This window comes from Ranitomeya imitator, chromosome 3 (assembly GCF_032444005.1).
Source record: "Ranitomeya imitator isolate aRanImi1 chromosome 3, aRanImi1.pri, whole genome shotgun sequence".
In the NCBI taxonomy this organism is placed as follows: domain Eukaryota; kingdom Metazoa; phylum Chordata; class Amphibia; order Anura; family Dendrobatidae; genus Ranitomeya; species Ranitomeya imitator.
In genome coordinates, this window is record NC_091284.1 from 737172708 (window position 1) to 737192043 (window position 19336).

Genomic DNA, 19336 nt, shown 5'->3' on the forward strand with positions numbered 1-19336 from the left:
ATACTAGAATTCCTACAAAATGGGTTGGAGATGGGTTTAGCCACTAGCACCCTAAAAGTTCATGTGGCGGCATTGGGAGCTCTATTTAACTTTGACTTGGCTTCAAATAGGTGGGTCTCTAGATTCATCAGGGCGGCAGGAAGATCAAGGCCTCTTCCAGTAAAAGTAGTTCCTCAATGGGACTTAAACTTGGTCCTCAAAGCCCTGACTAGTCCGCCATTCGAACCATTACACGAATCTACAATAAAAAACCTATCTCTCAAAACAGCTTTATTAGTCGCCCTTACTTCTGCCCGTAGGGTTAGTGATTTACAGGCTCTCTCAGTTAACCCTCCTTACACACAATTTCTAGAGGATAGGGTCATTTTAAAAACAGACCCAGCATATCTCCCGAAAGTGGCTTCAAAATTTCACAGGTCTCAAGAGATATCTCTCCCCTCCTTCTGTCCCAACCCTAAAAACAAGGAGGAACAAACACTACATACAATAGATGTAAGAAGATGTCTCTTACATTACCTAGAAGTCAATAGAGAGAGTAGGGAGGATTCCTCTCTGTTTGTGTGTTTCCAGGGTCCCCGGAAGGGGAAAAAAGCATCTAAAGCCACCATAGCAAGATGGATCACGGACGCCATCAGTCTCTCATACTCGGCAAGTGGGATGTCCATTCCCGGGGAGGTTAAGGCTCACTCAACAAGGGCAGTAGCGACTTCCTGGGCGGAGAAGGCTGGAGCTTCCATTGACCAGATATGTAGAGCTGCTACCTGGTCCTCACCATCCACATTCTATAGGCACTATAGATTGGACCTAATCTCCTCTTCAGACCTTACTTTTGGTAAAAGGGTTCTGGAGGCGGTGGTCCCTCCCTGAATGTACTATCTATGCAATTCTCTCCGTGGTGCCGTCATGGGCGATCAGAGAAAAATATAGTTCTTACCGATAACGGTATTTCTCTGAGCCCATGACGGCACCCGTACATTCCCTCCCTTCACTTGTGGGTGCTCACATCAAAATAGTGCCATAGTCTACTCATAGTTTTAAAGTCACGCGGTATCTAGTTATGATAAACAGTTAAAATTAACAAATGTTTAGTAGTCTCCCATCGTTCTCTATGTAAAACAACTGATGCAGGAGAGTGGTACCGCCTTTTTATCCGTAGGTTTCCTGTCCTTGGTGGGCGGATCCCCTCTCTCCGTGGTGCCGTCATGGGCTCAGAGAAATACCGTTATCGGTAAGAACTATATTTTTTGTATTTGTCCTATCTATGAGTAAATTTAATTCCACTATCATTATTACGGTATTTAAGTACTCCATAAATTTTTGTATGGCAGACACTCTGCCGCACCAAATTTTGAGCGTGTCGTCAATGTATCTACCATATGCTAGCCATAAAAAGATTATCTGTAGAGTAAATAAATTTCGACTCCCAAAATGCCATAGTTAAAGTTACCAAAGATGGACAGTATTAAGCCCCATAGGCACTCCCGTTTTTTGCATATATATTGTATTGTCAAAAGAGAAAATATTATGCTTTAAAAGAAAAAACGTCACCTATAAAGCAAAATCTATTAAATCTTGTGAATACAAACCACAACTATTAAGGTGAAATTCAAGAGCTCTCACGGCTAAATCATGCGGTATACACGTATAAAGGGAAATAACGCCACAACAAAGCCAAGAAAAATTACTCTGCCAAGTTTTTCTGGAAAATATTTTAAGTACTTCTCTCGAGTCTTAAATATAACCCGCCATTTTTGTGACTATCGGTTGTAACCGTGAATCCACCGATTCACATAGATGTTCTGTCATTGAGCCCACACCCAAAACTATGGGTCTCATGGGCGGTAAACCATTCCCCTTGTGCACTTCAGGTAGTTCATATAATATTGGTAACGTAGGGGAATGTACAGATATTCCGCCTGTTTTTTACTTAAAACTCCCAGGTTCAGACCCTCTTCAATGATTTTACTAATTTTAAGATTGAACTCCTTCGTAGAATTGCTACTCAGTTTTTTTTTTTTATACGTAGTGCTATCTGCAAGAAGTTCATCAACCTTATCTTTATAGTCTTTTTCATTAAGGATGACTATCATGCCCCCTTTATCACTCTTCTTAATCACAATGTTTTTCATATTCTTTAATTCCTGGAGGGCTGACCTTTGTTTCAATGTTAAATTCTTATTACTCTTTTTACTGTCATCTTTTAATTTTTTCAGATCTTTCTCTATCAGTTCCTGGAATTTATCCATACACTCCACCCTAGTTTGTATCTGATAGAAGTATGGATTTTTTGTCTTGAACCTAAAGGTACCGTTACAATAAACGACTTCCCAACGATCACGACCAGTGATACGACCTGGCCGTGATCGTTGGTAAGTCGTTGTGTGGTCGCTGGGGAGCTGTCACACAGACAGCTCTCTCCAGCGACCAACAATCAGGGGAACGACTTCGGCATCTTTGAAACTGTCTTCAACGATGCCGAAGTCCCCGGGTAACCAGGGTAAACATCGGGTTACTAAGTGCAGGGTCGCGCTTAGTAACCCAATGTTTACCCTGGTTACCATTGTAAAAGTAAAAAAAAAAAAACACTACATACTTACATTCTGATGTCTGTCACGTCCCCCGCCGACTGAGTCAGCGCCGGCCGTAAAGCAGAGCACAGCGGTGACGTCACCGCTGTGCTCTGCTTTACGGCCGGCGCTGACAGTCAGTGCAGGGAAGCTAACGGCGGGGGACGTGACAGACATCAGAATGTAAGTATGTAGTGTTTTTTTTTTTTTTACTTTTACAGTGGTAACCAGGGTAAATATAGGGTTACTAAGTGAACACATCGCTGGATCGGCATCACACACGCCGATCCAGCGATGACAGCGGGTGATCAGCGACCAAAAAAGGTCCTGATCATTCCCAGCGACCAACGATCTCCCAGCAGGGGCCTGATCGTTGGTCGCTGTCACACATATCGAGATCGTTAGCGGGATCGTTGCTACGTCACAAAAAGCGTGACGTTCCAACGATATCGTTAACGAAATCGTTGTGTGACGGTACCTTTACTGATTTGTTTATCCTTTCATTCCCCTCTGTTGGTTCAATAGATAAATCTTGCAAACAAGTGCAACTTGTTCGTTGAAGTCCATCTCCTCGTACTCATTCACACTACTCCCGCTTGTCTCCGTAACTTTTTCAATATCATCTGTAAGAAAAAATTTTTTTTATAGTTAAATAACGTATAAATTTATTTATATCAAGAATAGTCATAAACAAATTAAAGTCAGTGTCGGGCACAAAGTTCAAACCCAGTGCTAGGACATCCAGCTGGTCTTTGGTTAGAGATTGTGAGGAGAGATTCACTACATTATAGTTTTCAATTACTTGTGCTTTTTCTTGTAGTGAGTAACTACTCCTTGATTTCTTCTGTTTTCTCCATCCTCTTCTCTTGTGTTTTCTGATGGCTTGTAATTCCTTTTTCTGTTTTCATTTGTGTTACTTTCCACAGAGAAATCTGATGCACTGGCATTTGTGTCCGATGAATCAAAATCAGATGAAAAAAAGCTCACCTGTGGTCTATTTGTCGGTTTGTTTATGAGCCTGGTTGTTTTTTAGAATTGACCGTAGGGATCTATATGGCTTCTCCCACTGTCCCCATTCATAGACTTTATCAGTGGAATAGTCATTCATATCCCTCATCAAATCAAGGAGTAGTTAATCGCTACAAGAAAAAACACAAGTACCGTAATTGAAAATTATAATGTAGTGAATCTCTCCTCACAATCTCTAACCAGGATAAACCAATCGGTAAGGTTCAAGACAAAAAAATCCATACTTCTATCCGATACAAACTAGGGTGGAGTGTATGGATAAATTCCAGGAACTGATAGAGAAAGATCTGAAAAAATTAAAAGATGACAGTAAAAAGAGTAATAAGAATTTAACATTCAAACAAAGATCAGCCCTCTATGAATTAAAGAGTATGAAAAACATTGTGATTAAGAAGAGTGATAAAGGGGGCATGATAGTCATCCTTAATGAAAAAGACTATAAAGATAAGGTTGATGAACTTCTTGCAGATAGCACTACGTTTAAAAAACTGAGCAGCAATCCTATGAAGGAGTTCAATCTTAAAATTAGTAAAATCATTGAAGAGAGTCTGAACCTGGGAGTTTTAAGTAAAAAAACAGGTGGAATATCTCTGTGTACAATCCACTACGTTACCAATATTATATGGACTACCTAAAGTGCACAAGGGGAATGGTTTACCACCCATTAGACCCATAGTTTTGAGTGTGGGCTCAATGACAGAACATCTATGTGAATGGGTGGATTCACTGTTACAACCGATAGTCACAAAAATGTTGGGTTATATTAAAGACTCGAGAGAAGTACTTAAAATATTTTCCAGAAAAACTTGGCAGAGTAATTTTTCTTGGCTTTGTTGTGACGTTATTTCCCTTTATACGTGTATACCGCATGATTTAGCCGTGAGAGCTCTTGAATTTCACCTTAATAGTTGTGGTTTGTATTCACAAGATTTAATAGATTTTGCTTTACAGGTGACGTTTTTTCTTTTAAAGCATAATATTTTCTCTTTTGACAATACAATATATATGCAAAAAACGGGAGTGCCTATGGGGCTTAATACTGTCCATCTTTGGCAAATTTAACCATGGCATTTTGGGAGTCGAAATGTATTTACTCTACGGATAATCCTTTTATGGCTAGCATATTCTGGTATGGTAGATACATTGACGAAACGCTCATAATTTGGTGCGGCGATGTGTCTGCCATACCAAAATTTATGGAGTACTTAAATAATAATGATTGTGGAATTAAATTTACTCATAGATAGGACAAATACAAAATGTCATTTCTTGATTTGGAGCTGAGTGGATATAGTGGTGAGTTCATAACTAGTAAAACGCATATTAAACCTGTAAGTGGGAACACAGTCTTACATGCTAGAAGCAGTCACCCAGCACACACAATAAAATCAATACCGGTTGGGGAATTTACAAGGCTATTCAATAATCTAGAGGTGCGTATAAAAAAACGGCAATACCTAAAATGGTGTTTAAAAAGAGCCAGAGATATAGTTGAAAGTAAAGAGGAAGTTTACTCAAACCGAGCGTTTCCAGGCTAGAAAATGGGGAAAATGGACAAGAAAAACCATATGTTTGTCAACAATTCAGTCCCCATTTTAGTGAGATTAAATCCATCATTCAGAGACGGTTACCAATATTAGAACAAGATGAAATATTATCAGGTATACTAAGAGATGGCATTAACGTGGTAGCCAGGAGAGCTCCCGCTATTGGCAATGTAATCTCCCCGAGTTTTTTTTACATCTAAATCAAAAACCTGGTTGGAATGTAGGGGTTGTTATAAATGTGGCACTCCTGCTTGCAGTACATGTGCATCCAGCCAACCAGGTAAAACATTCACAAATTCGAATAATTCTAAAAGCCATTATATAAAGGAATTTATAAACTGTCACTCTAAAAATGTAGTCTATAAAATCAACTGCTTAGAATGCAAAGTTTCGTATCTAGGGTGCGCTACAAGGAAATTAAAAACCAGAATATCCGAACATATTAGAGATATTGGTAACTTCAATGTCAGTAATAAGAACATTTCCATGGTTGCCAAACATTTTGTCACTTGCCATGGCAATAATATATCAGCAATGTCTATTCAGGGCATTGAACTAGTCAAATGCTTCAATTGAGGGGGGATATTAGGAGACGCCTCTTAACAAGGGAGGCGTTTTGGATTTATAACCTACAAACAAGATCCCCTTCTGGTCTAAATAAGAAAAACAAAATTATGTACCACTAGATGGTGGCCTGATTCTAACGCATCGTGTATTCTAGAATTTGTATGTCCACGTAGTATATTGCCCAGCCACGTAGTATATTGCCCATAGCCACGTAGTATATTTCCCAGAGCCACGTAGTATACTGCCCAGTCACGTAGTATGCACCATATCCCTGTAAAAAAAAAAAAAAAAAAAAAGAATTAAAATAAAAAACTGTTACATACTCACATCCTGGAGCCTCCGGATCGAAGCTGCCGGTTCCCGATGCTTGTCGCGCGCTCCGGTCTGAAGATTGCATTGCGGTCTCGCGAGATGTTGACATAGCTGTGTCGCGGGACCGTACGTCATCATCTCGCGAGACCGCAATGCATGCAGCGGTCACCGGGGCATCGCGCAGAATGGGAAAGGTCGGTTCCTGATCCAGAGGGTGAGTATGTAACTATTTTTTTTTTTTTTAAATTATTTTTAACATTAGATATTTTTACTATTCATGCTCCATAGGCGTTACACCGCGGTCAACGCTGCCATTAACCCTGTGTGAGCGCTGACCGGAGGGGAGTATGCGGACGCTGGGCTCTGACTGCAGGGAGGAAGGAGCGGCCATTTTCTTTCTGTCTGTGGCCGTCGCTGATTGGTCGCGGCAGCCATGACAGGCAGCTGCCGAGACCAATCAGCGAATGAATAACCGTGACAGAAAGAAAGAAAGAAAGAAGGACAGACGGAAATGACCCTTAGACAGTTATATAGTAGATTATTGTTAAAAGTTTTTTTATATTTTGATAAGAACTGCTTTTTATATATGCTTACAATTATTCACCATGTATAGTGCTATGAGTTACCAGGACCTTTGTAAAATCATGTGATCAGCGATCTCGCCGTTATTGGCTATCTAGCACTATATAAAGGTGTTGATATGAAGGTAGACATGACTAAGATCTTCTAGATCGAAACGCGTCGTCCTTTCCATCTGTTTGCATCCACTTTGTGCAAGGATCTGTACCATTCTATATTTTATATGGATCAATAAAGACGGTCTCGAAATTTTAAGGAGCTGGAATACACGCTTTTTCTTCTCACCTTCTACTGCTTCTGCTTCTACTTCTACCACTACTAAAGCAGGATGGCACCATTGAAGCTCTAAAAAACTATAGGGAGAAAAATACTTTATCTAAAAAACTAATTAAAGCTGCCAAAAAGGAAACAGAGAAGCACATTGCTAAGGAGAGTAAAACTAATCCCAAACTGTTCTTCAACTATATCAATAGTAAAAGAATAAAAACTGAAAATGTAGGCCCCTTAAAAAATAGTGAGGAAAGAATGGTTGTAGATGACGAGGAAAAAGCTAACATATTAAACACCTTCTTCTCCACAGTATTCACGGTGGAAAATGAAATGCTAGGTGAAATCCCAAGAAACAATGAAAACCCTATATTAAGGGTCACCAATCTAACCCAAGAAGAGGTGCGAAACCGGCTAAATAAGATTAAAATAGATAAATCTCCGGGTCCGGATGGCATACACCCACGAGTACTAAGAGAACTAAGTAATGTAATAGATAAACCATTATTTCTTATTTTTAGGGACTCTATAGCGACAGGGTCTGTTCCGCAGGACTGGCGCATAGCAAATGTGGTGCCAATATTCAAAAAGGGCTCTAAAAGTGAACCTGGAAATTATAGGCCAGTAAGTCTAACCTCTATTGTTGGTAAAATATTTGAAGGGTTTCTGAGGGATGTTATTCTGGATTATCTCAATGAGAATAACTGTTTAACTCCATATCAGCATGGGTTTATGAGAAATCGCTCCTGTCAAACCAATCTAATCAGTTTTTATGAAGAGGTAAGCTATAGGCTGGACCACGGTGAGTCATTGGAACGTGGTATATCTCGATTTTTCCAAAGCGTTTGATACCGTGCCGCACAAGAGGTTGGTACACAAAATGAGAATGCTTGGTCTGGGGGAAAATGTGTGTAAATGGGTTAGTAACTGGCTTAGTGATAGAAAGCAGAGGGTGGTTATAAATGGTATAGTCTCTAACTGGGTCGCTGTGACCAGTGGGGTACCGCAGGGGTCAGTATTGGGACCTGTTCTCTTCAACATATTCATTAATGATCTGGTAGAAGGTTTACACAGTAAAATATCGATATTTGCAGATGATACAAAACTATGTAAAGCAGTTAATACAAGAGAAGATAGTATTCTGCTACAGATGGATCTGGATAAGTTGGAAACTTGGGCTGAAAGGTGGCAGATGAGGTTTAACAATGATAAATGTAAGGTTATACACATGGGAAGAGGGAATCAATATCACCATTACACACTGAACGGGAAACCACTGGGTAAATCTGACAGGGAGAAGGACTTGGGGATCCTAGTTAATGATAAACTTACCTGGAGCAGCCAGTGCCAGGCAGCAGCTGCCAAGGCAAACAGGATCATGGGGTGCATTAAAAGAGGTCTGGATACACATGATGAGAGCATTATACTGCCTCTGTACAAATCCCTAGTTAGACCGCACATGGAGTACTGTGTCCAGTTTTGGGCACCGGTGCTCAGGAAGGATATAATGGAACTAGAGAGAGTACAAAAGAGGGCAACAAAATTAATAAAGGGGATGGGAGAACTACAATACCCAGATAGATTAGCGAAATTAGGATTATTTAGTCTAGAAAAAAGACGACTGAGGGGCGATCTAATAACCATGTATAAGTATATAAGGGGACAATACAAATATCTTGCTGAGGATCTGTTTATACCAAGGAAGGTGACGGGCACAAGGGGGCATTCTTTGCGTCTGGAGGAGAGAAGGTTTTTCCACCAACTTAGAAGAGGATTCTTTACTGTTAGGGCAGTGAGAATCTGGAATTGCTTGTCTGAGGAGGTGGTGATGGCGAACTCAGTCGAGGGGTTCAAGAGAGGCCTGGATGTCTTCCTGGAGCAGAACAATATTGTATCATACAATTATTAGGTTCTGTAGAAGGACGTAGATCTGGGGATTTATTATGATGGAATATAGGCTGAACTGGATGGACAAATGTCTTTTTTCGGCCTTACTAACTGTTACTATGTTACTATGTTACTGCTGCACGTCTGGGTCAGGACGACGTTTCCGCGCTCCGTTGGTCTGTCAGTGAGCTGTCTGTGGCTTTTGTAGCCTAATTTTCTTTTCATTACTTGTCAGTGTCTTACCCTTTGATCCCTTTGGCTGTCTCGGATGCCCTGTTTAACCAGTCATCGGTTAATAAAGATCATGGCATCGCTCTTGTCGTCTCCACCTGCTGTTCAGTGTGCCAACACAGGATGAAAGAGACATTTTTCCTTCTCTCTGTAGATGCATGAATAGAAGAGGTCAATAATCTGATCAGTTTTACTTGTAAAATTGATTTTTTTTTTTTTTACTATTCGCCCATTAATAAAATGGTCAGGAAAGGCTGATTTTTAACGTTTTTGGTAATAATTTGGCTGGTCCTACAATTTCACTCAGTAATTGTACGTCATTCTAGTTTGACCTTACCTTTGTGTCTCCAAACTTTTTAGCTCCTTAATATGTATACCTTTGTACAGAATTTTACAGATTTTTCATTTCCCAAATACAAAGTTGAAAAATAGTCTTAAAATAGGAAGTTATTCCATGTTCATACGATTGGAGTTTACCTTGCTAGAGATCAGACCAGAGATCTTGAAAATGTGGCTTTGGAAAGCAAAGAACATGGCCCTCCCTCATCATCTTGAATAAAGTGTAGGTATACGTACTTGACCTCTGCTCTGTTCATTGTCAATGGGACTGCAGGAGAATCAGACTATGGGATTTAGCTAATTCTGGCAATCCCGTAGACAATGAAAGATTTGGTTGTCAAACATGTGTAAGGAGATAAACTTATTCCACGCTTTTCCCCCTTAAACCCTTCCCGACCTGTGACACAGCGTATGCGTCATGAAAGTCTGTGCTAATCCGACCTGTGACGCATATGCTGTGTCACAGAATGATTGCGTCCCTGCAGATCGGGTGAAAGGGTTGCCTCCAATTTCACCCGATCTGCAGGGACAGGGGGAGTTGTACTTTAGCCCAGGGGGCTTCACCCCCCCCCTTGTCCCCCCCGTGGCTACGATCGCTCTGATTGGCTGTTGAAAGTGAAACTGCCAATCAGAGCGATTTGTAATATTTCACCTAAAAAACTGGTGAAGTATTACAATCCAGCCATGCCCGATGCTGTAATATCATCGGCCATAGCCAGAAACACTGATGTGCCCCCCCCTCCCCCAGCCCTCTGTTCTGTGCTCCGCTCCCCCATCCTCCTGTCCGCTCCCCCCGCACTCCTATGCCACCTCCCCATGCTCCGACGCCCCGATTTCCCCCCCCCCCCCCCCCTTATACTTACCGAGGCTCCCGGTGTCCGTCCGTCTTCTACATGGGCGCCGCCATCTTCCAAAATGGTGGGCGCATATGTAGTGCGCCCATCGAATCTGCCGGCCGGCAGATTCGTTCCATGTACATTTTGATCACTGTGATAGGCTCTATCACAGTGATCAAAATAAAAAAAAAAAAAAAGTAAATGAACCCCCTCCTTTATCACCCCCATAGGTAGGAGCAATAATAATTAAAAAAAAAATTCCACTACAGTTAGAACTAGGGTTAGGGTTAGGGAATGTGCACGCGTATTCTGGTCCTCTGCGGATTTTTCCGCAGCGGTTTTTATAAATCCGCAGTGCAAAACTGCTGCGGATTTACCGCGATTTTTCTGCCGATTTCACTGCGGTTTTCTATTGGAGCAGTTGTAAAACTGCTGCGGAATCCGCAGAAAGAAGTGAAATGTGAGGAATGTAAACCGCTGCGTTTCCGCGCAGTTTTTTCCGCAGCATGTGCGCAGCAGCGTTTTTTGTAAACTCCTGGGAAACTGCTGCGGACCCGCAGCGGCGGAAACGCTGTGTTTCTGCAGCGTTTTCCGCATCATGTGCACATACCCTTAGAATTAGGTTATGTGCACACAGTGTGGATTTGGCTGCGGATCCACAGCGGATTGGCCGCTGCAGATTCGTAGCAGTTTTCCATCAGCTTTACAGTTCCATGTAAACCTATGGAAAACCAAATCCGCTGTGCCCATGGTGCGGAAAATACCGCGCGGGAACGCTGTGTTGAATTTTCCGCAGCATGTCAATTCTTTGTGTGGTTCCGCAGCGTTTTACACCTGTTCCTCAATAGGAATCCGCAGGTGAAATCTGCACAAAAAACACTGGAAATCCACTGTAAATCCGTAGGTAAAACGCAGTGCCTTTTACCCGCGGATTTTTCAAAAATGGCGGAAAAATCTCACACGAATCCGAAACGTGGGCACATAGCCTTAGAGTTAGGGTTGGAATTAGGGCTAGGGTTGGAAATAGGGTTAAGATTAGGCTTGTGGTTAGGGTTATGGTTATGGTTTGGATTAGGGTTAGGATTATGGTTAGGGTTGGGATTAGGGTTAGGGGTGTGTTTGGGCTAGGGTTGTGATTAGGGTTAGGGGTGTGTTGGGGTTAGTGTTGGTGTAGAATTGAGGGGTTTCCACTGTTTAGGCACATCAGGGGTCTCCAAATGCAATATGGCGCCACCATTGATTCCAGCCAATCTTGAGTTCAAAAAGTCAAATGGTGCTCCCTCCCTTCCGAGCCCCGACGTGCGCCAAAACAGTGGTTTACCCCCACATATGGGGTACCAGCATACTCGGGACAAACTGGGCAACAACTATTGGGGTCCAATTTCTCCTGCTACCCTTGTGAAAATAAAAAACTGCTTGCTAAAACATCATTTTTGAGGAAAGAAAAATGATTTTTTTTATTTTCACGGCTCTGCGTTGTAAACTTTTGTGAAGCACTTGGGGGCTCAAAGTGCTCAACACATATCTAGATAAGTTCCATGGGGGGTCTAGTTTCCAAAATGGGGTCACTTGTGGGGGATTTCTACTGTTTAGGCACATCAGGGGCTCTGCAAATGCAACATGACGCCCGCAGACCATTCCATCAAAGTCTGCATTTCAAAGCGTCACTACTTCCTTTCCGAGCCCCGACGTGTGCCCAAACAGTGGTTTACCCCCACATATGGGGTACCAGCATACTCAGTGCAAACTGAGCAACAGCTATTGGGGTCCAATTTCTCCTGTTACCCTTGTGAAAATAAAAAATTGCGGGCTAAAAAATAAATTTTGAGGAAAGAAAAATGATTTTTTATTTTCACGGCTCAGCGTTAAAAACTTCTGTGAAGCACTTGGGGGTTTAAAGTGCTCACTATGCATCTAGATAAGTTCCTTGGAGGTCTAGTTTCCAAAATGGGGTCACATGTGGGGGAGCTCCAATGTTTAGGCATACAGGGGCTCTCCAAATGCGACATGGTGTCTGCTAACGATTGGAGCTAATTTTTCATTCAAAAGTCAAATGGCGCTCCTTCCCTTCCGAGCCTTGCCGTGTGCACAAACAGTAGTTCCCCCCCCCCCACATATGGGGTATCGGCGTACTCAGGACAAATTGTACAATAACTTTTGGTGTCCAGCTTCTCTTTTTACCCTTGAGAAAATAAAAAAATTGTTGCTAAAAGATAATTTTTGTGACTAAAAAGTTAAATGTTCATTTTTCCTTCCATGTTGCTTCTGCTGCTGTGAAGCACCTGAAGGGTTAATAAACTTCTTGAATGTGGTTTTGAGCTCCTTTAGTGGTGCAGTTTTTAGAATAGTGTCACTCTTGGGTATTTTCAGCCATATAGACCCCTCAAACTGACTTCAAATGTAAGGTGGTGCCTAAATAAAATGGTTTTGTAAATTTTGCTGTAAAAATGAGAAATCGCTGGTCAACTTTTAACCCTTATAACTTCCTAGCAAAAAAAAAATTGTTTCCAAAATTGCGCTGATGTAAAGTAGACACGTGGGTAATGTTATTTATTGACTACTTTGTGTCACATAACTCTCTCGTTTAACAGAATAAAAATTCAAAATTTGAAAATTGCAAAATTTTCAAAATTTTAGCCAAAATTCCATTTTTTTCACAAATAGACACAAAAATTATCGACCTAAATTTACCACTAACATGAAGCGCAATATGTCACGAAAAAATAATCTCAGAACCGCTAGGATTCGTTGAAGCGTTCCTGAGTTGTTACCTCATAAAGGGACACTGGTCAGAATTGCAAAAAACGGCCAGGTCATTAAGATCAAATTATGCTGGGTCATGAAGGGGTTAAAGAACAAGCGAGTTCTAGTAATGTGAATTGTGCTGTACGTTAGTGGTGTTAATGATGGGTGTTTGACAGTATAGAAAGTATGAGTTAATACTTGGGATTAGCCCAGAGTAGGAAGGGCTAAGCTGAAGGCACAGAGACTGCTTCCTGTCTTAATGTCAGAAGTGGCCCAGTGTGAGTAGCAAGAATGTGAGCAGTGCTGCATGACATGGATGTCCCTAATGAGAGACAAGACCAAGACAGAGGATAGTGAGATCCTAGCTGAGAATGAGAGAGAAGTGACCGAAATAACAGAATGATGGATTAGAGAAAGGCAGGGCCGGACTGGGACTAAAATTCAGCCCTGGCATTTGAAGGTACACAGGCCCACTTGTCACGTGGTGGCTGTATAATATCTTTGTACGCTTTTGTAGGTTACAAGAAGTGAGGGGAGTGTAAGACGACTATATAACATATAATCACAGCTGTATCCAGCATTACAGCTCAGTCCTATTTATTGCTTTTAGTTGCAGTACCAAGAAAAGCCGCTACTTTACCTACATAACTGGATCTCTTAGATAATGAAGGGATGAGACGACCAAAGGCTATGCAACCTCATTCTGATGCTCCATAAACTTTGCCTACAGCCACTTTTGGTTCTGCTGCGCAACACGAGACCCGGTGACTCTGAAGAGCGGTGACATCAGTAACGTCATCGCTCTTCAGATATTCTGGGTCTTGCGCTGAGCTGGGAGACTGTGAAGAGCGGTATTGTTACTACCGTCACCGCTCTTCAGAGTCGCTGGGTCTCGCCAGGTCTGGGCTAGTAGTGGGGCTGTCTGATAGACACCTCTCCATTACTTACACCAGGGATTGATAGCAGTTGACATCAACCCTAAAAATCATTACACATACCAGAATTAAATGCTCTGGCGGCTGGGAAAAGCAGTAGAGTTAGCGCTATTCCCAGGCGCCGGGTGCTAACTACAACTGTCATCATCCTTGCCTGGTCTCCCTGCGAAGCATTTCTGCTGTATTTAAATGCGCTAATCTCAGGCCACTAAACAAGTGTGATCGACAGTACTGAGGTCGTTTGCTTGTTTCCCGGCCTCTTTACACCAACTGAGAAAGAATGAAGGTAAAGGCCCCTTCACATTAAGTGACACTGCAGCGATACCGACAACGATCCGGATCGCTGCAGCGTCGCTGTTTGGTCGCTGGAGAGCTGTCACACAGACCGCTCTCCAGCGACCAACGATGCCGGTAACCAGGGTAAACATCGGGTAACTAAGCGCAGGACCGCGTCACCGCTGTGCTTTCCGGCTGACCGACGCTCACAGCCAGTACAGGAGGAGTGCAGAGCACAGCGCCGGGGACAGACAGCGGTAGGTAAGTATGTAGTGTTTGTTTTTTTTACTTTTAGGATGGTAACCAGAGTAAACATCGGGTTACTAAGCGCGGCCCTGCGCTTAGTTACCCGATGTTTACCCTGGTTACCAGTGAAGACATCGCTGGATCGGTGTCACACACGCCGATCCAGCGATGTCCACGGGAGATCCAGCGACGAAATAAAGTTCTGGACTTTGTTCAGCGACCAACGATGGCACAGCAGGGGCCTGATCGTTGGTCGCTGTCACACAGAACGATTTCCTTAACGATATCGTTGCAACGTCACCAAAAGCAACGATATCGTTAACGATATCGTTATGTGTGAAGGTACCTTAACAGAACAATCACAATTAGATCAATCTGTCCCCACACAGTATCATGTTATCAGCAGCACAACTACAGTTTACACTGGCGATGTGCTGCTGAGAACAAGGATTTCTGTTCCCACATAAACAATCCAATCACTCGATGAATAGGCAGCATTTTGCTGTGTAATACACCCCATAGTCCTCCATATATTATAATGTGCACCTCAGTCCTTCATATAGTATAATACACTCCTCAGTCCTCCATATAGTATAATACACTCCTCAGTCCTCCATATAGTATAATACACTCCTCAGTCCTCCATATAGTATAATACACTCCTCATAGACCTCCATATATTAAAATATACTGCAATTCCTCCATATAGTATAATACACTCCTCAGTCCTCCAAATAGTATAATTCATTCCTCAGTCCTCCAAATAGTATAATACATTCCTCATAGTGCTCCATATAGTATAATGTCCCACCATTGTCATCCATGTAGTACAATTCACTTCCCATAGTATAATGCACCCCATAGTTCCTCATATAGTATAATATATTCCCCATAGTCCTCAATACAGTATAATGCAGCCCACATATAGTATAATGCATCCACCCCAGAGTATAATGCATCCACCCCACAGAATATATTGTAGCCCCCTGAGTATAATGTAATCCCCAGGGAATATAATGCAGCCCCCTCATGTAGTATAATGTAGCCCCTGCATATATAATATATGGTAGCCCCCTCATAGAGCATAATGCAGCCCCCCATAGAATATAATATAGCCCATCCATAGAATATAATACAGCACCCCATAGAATGTAATACAGCCCTCCCCCATAGAATGTAATGCAGCCAGCCCCCCGTAGAATGTAATGCAGCCAGCCCCCCATAGAATGTAATGCAGCCAGCGCCCCGTAGAATGTAATGCAGCCAGCCCCCCGTAGAATGTAATGCAGCCAGCCCCCCGTAGAATGTAATGCAGCCAGCCCCCCGTAGAATGTAATGCAGCCAGCCCCCCGTAGAATGTAATGCAGCCAGCCCCCCGTAGAATGTAATGCAGCCAGCCCCCCATAGAATGTAATGCAGCCAGCCCCCCATAGAATGTAATGCAGCCAGCCCCCCATAGAATGTAATGCAGCCAGCCCCCATAGAATGTAATGCAGCCAGCCCCCCATAGAATGTAATGCAGCCAGCCCCCCATAGAATGTAATGCAGCCAGCCCCCCATAGAATGTAATGCAGCCAGCCCCCCATAGAATGTAATGCAGCACAGCCCCCGTAGAATGTAATGCAGCACAGCCCCCGTAGAATGTAATGCAGCCCCCCAATAGCCCCACAATCCAGTTATCACTCAGTGATATATTTAAAAAAAAAAATAAAAACACTCAGCTCTCCTCGTGCCCAGCGCTGCTCCTGGCTCAGGTCTCAGCAGCTGCAGTGTGCACAGTCACACAGCAGGTGCGCGATGATATGACATCATCGCGCACCCGCCGTATCGGCGCCAAAAGAGAGCGGGGAATGATGGGAGAGGGAGCGTCAGCAGAAGCTCTCTCCTCCATCATTGCATTGAACTGTACCAGCGTCATAGACTCTGGTATAGTTGAATGCGGCGGCTGCGCTGACGGGCGTGGGGGGTGAGTTGGGTGGGGGGGGGGAGAGTTGGCACTGGCAAGCGGCCCACGACTGCCACCGGCCCTTCTGGCATTTGCCAGAACTGCCCGATGGCCAGTCCGGCCCTGGAGAAAGGTTTTGGGTTATGGCACCTAGCAGTATGGCCGAGAGTTTATAACTCACAGAGGTAAGGAGCCTAACCTGGACAGAAGAGAGTGCTCCGGGCGGGAGGTCCAGAACATCAGAGACAGAAAGAAGTTAAGGAACGGCCATACTGGCGGTGTACAGTCATGGCGAAAGTGTTGGCACCCTTGAAATAATTGCAAAAAATGAAGTATTTCTCCCAGAAAATTATTTAAATGACGTCTTATTATACACGTTTTATTTGGTTTGTGTGTATTGGAAAAATGCAAAAAAGAAACAGAGGAAAATAAAAACAAACTGGACATAATTTCACCCAAAAATGGGCTGGACAAAATTGTTGGCACCTTTCCACATCATTCTACTGTTTACCGAAAATGGAATGATGCCTAGAAATAAATGAACACAGTACATACAATCAAATATGGTGGAAGTTAAAAGATGTTTTGAGGTTGGTTTGCTGCCTCTGGCACTTGGTGCCTTGACTGTGTGCAGGGCATAATGAAATCTGAAGATTACCAAAGAATTGTGGGTCGCAGTATAGTGCCCAGTGTCAGAAAGCTGGATTTGCGTACTAGGTCGTGGATCTTCCAGCAGAACGACCCCAAACGTACTTCAAGAAGCACAAAGAAATGGATGGAAACAAAGCGCTGGAGAGTTCTGAAGTGGCCAGCAATGAGTCTGGATCTAAATGCCATTGAACACCTGTGGAGAGATCTTAAAATTGTTGTTTGGAGAAGGCACCCTTCAAATATGAGTATGAGAGACCTGGAGTAGTTCGCAAAAGAAGAGTGGTCCAAAATTCCATTTGAGAGGTAAAAGAAACTTGTTGGTGGTTGTAGGAAGCGATTGGTTGCAGCAATTTATTCCAAAGGGTGTGCAACCAAATATTGAGTTAAAGGTGACCAACAATTTTGGCCAGACCATTTTGGGGATTTTGTGTGAAATTGTCTAATTTGCCTTTTTTTTTTTTTTTTTTTTTAGGTATTTTTTGTACGTTTTCCAATACACACACTAAGGAAGTAGACACGTGTATAACAAAATGTGTAATTTCAATAATTTTCTGAGGGATATACTTAATTTTCTGATACCATTTCCAGAGTACCAACGCTTTCGGCTATGACTGTATTTCCCTAGAGGAGAAAGAAGACGTGGAACTAAGAATAGGACTCGTACAAACTGGACTGTATTGCTGACCTGTGCTGTGGTGAAGTAGAGAGGAAAGTTGAGATGGAGGATAAGCGAGTAAAGAGGAAGCAATTGAAACTGTGTGAAAAGTTCTCTGTTTTGTAAAGGAAACATTCTTCAAGTTGTGTGCCTGCTATCTTCTGTATATAATCCCCCACAAATTATCATTGAGTTAAGGATTTATTTTTGACTGTTATTCTCCCTCATTGAACTGTCAAACACCAGGTCCTGGCCAACCCAATTCATCGGTTAAATGCAGCCAGCGCCCCCACAGCACAAGTCCACTCACCCAGCCAGGGCGCCCACCTTCATGTAAGGTGCTGGGGCGCATGCTTAGCCCACGGTAACCGCCCCACGGCACGTTACACATGCAACACCGCTCCATTCAAGACTGGTCTTTTGGCAAGCTTCATTTTTGGGTTCCAGAGCCCGTTCTCCGGATAGCTGGCGATGCCAGCAGTTATACCCCAACAAGTCAAGGCTTATTAATATTTTGGGAACAACCCTTTAAAACATTTTCTACCTCTTTTTTTTTTTTTTTTTTTTTCCTCAAAGGGCGCAGGAAAAGGGCAATAGTACAAGCGGATTATAGGAAAGCCAGTGAGAGCAGTAGCAACCTTGATAAACTCACAGCTCACATCCAGTTTATACTAATGAGAGAGAAAAAAAATCTGGAACTTGGATATGGCTGCAAACTGTATATGAAGAGGTCTGGAAATTCAAGAAGAAATGGAGATTGTAGCCTGAAACTTATTAGTTACCTTCATGTAATTAAATTGCACTAACATACATAACAATAGTTTTTTCCACTTCATTTTAGTCAATTGCCTTTTAGATGGATGCCTATTAGTGATAAGTGAACAATGTCGGGTAAGGTGTTATCCGGACGTGCTCGTGTGCTAACTGAGTGACTTCGGCATGTTTGAATAATAAGTTTGAGCCCCGCGGCTGTTAGATAGCCGTAACATAAGCAGGGATTTCTTGTTTGTTAGGTAATCACTGCATGTGTTGCTGCTGTTGTACATCCACGAGACATACAGGCGTGGGGATTCAGGCAGGGCTGTGGAGTCTGAGTCTGTGTCATGGCAATTGAGGAGTCGGAGGTTTGGCTTACTAACTCCACAGCCCTGGATTCGGCTATATTATTCGACCACACTGAAGACACTCTTATTAGCACACGAGCATGCTCCGATAACACCATATCCCAGCACGTTCGCTCATCACTATTGCTCATAAATATTATGTTCAGACAACCTCCATCTCTCACAACTCCCCCATGCACATGAATGTTTGGCCGTGCTCTGATGTTGTGTGTTTTTTTTTTTATATAGGCAAAGCTGAGTGCCAAACTCGCCAAGCATTAACCTATCTGCCTGGAGAACAAAGGTTTTTGCTGGAAACTGTAAGGGTATATGCCCACGATCAGTAAGTACTGCGGGTTTTATTCTGCATATTTAGGCAGCATCAAACCCGCAGCGTCCAGATGTAACAGCATAGTGACTGGGATTTCTAGAAATCCCATGTCCACTATGCGTGCATCGCCACCTGCAGATCACCTGCGGACACTGACATGAGGCGCATCTTTCAAGACTGCAGCATGTCAATTTCTCTTGCGGAGACACAAGTCTCAGTGAACACATGCAGATTTACCATTCATATATATGAAAAGAAATCCTGAATTCTTGCTTTTTTCAGTCTGAC

General features: G+C 42.8%; 1 protein-coding gene across 1 annotated transcript in view; it reads left to right on the forward strand.

Annotated features, from left to right (window-relative positions):
- FNDC3A (fibronectin type III domain containing 3A) overlaps positions 1 to 19336 on the forward strand; it is a 365351-nt gene that overhangs the window by 102613 nt on the left and 243402 nt on the right. The gene's annotated exons all lie outside the window — the stretch shown is intronic.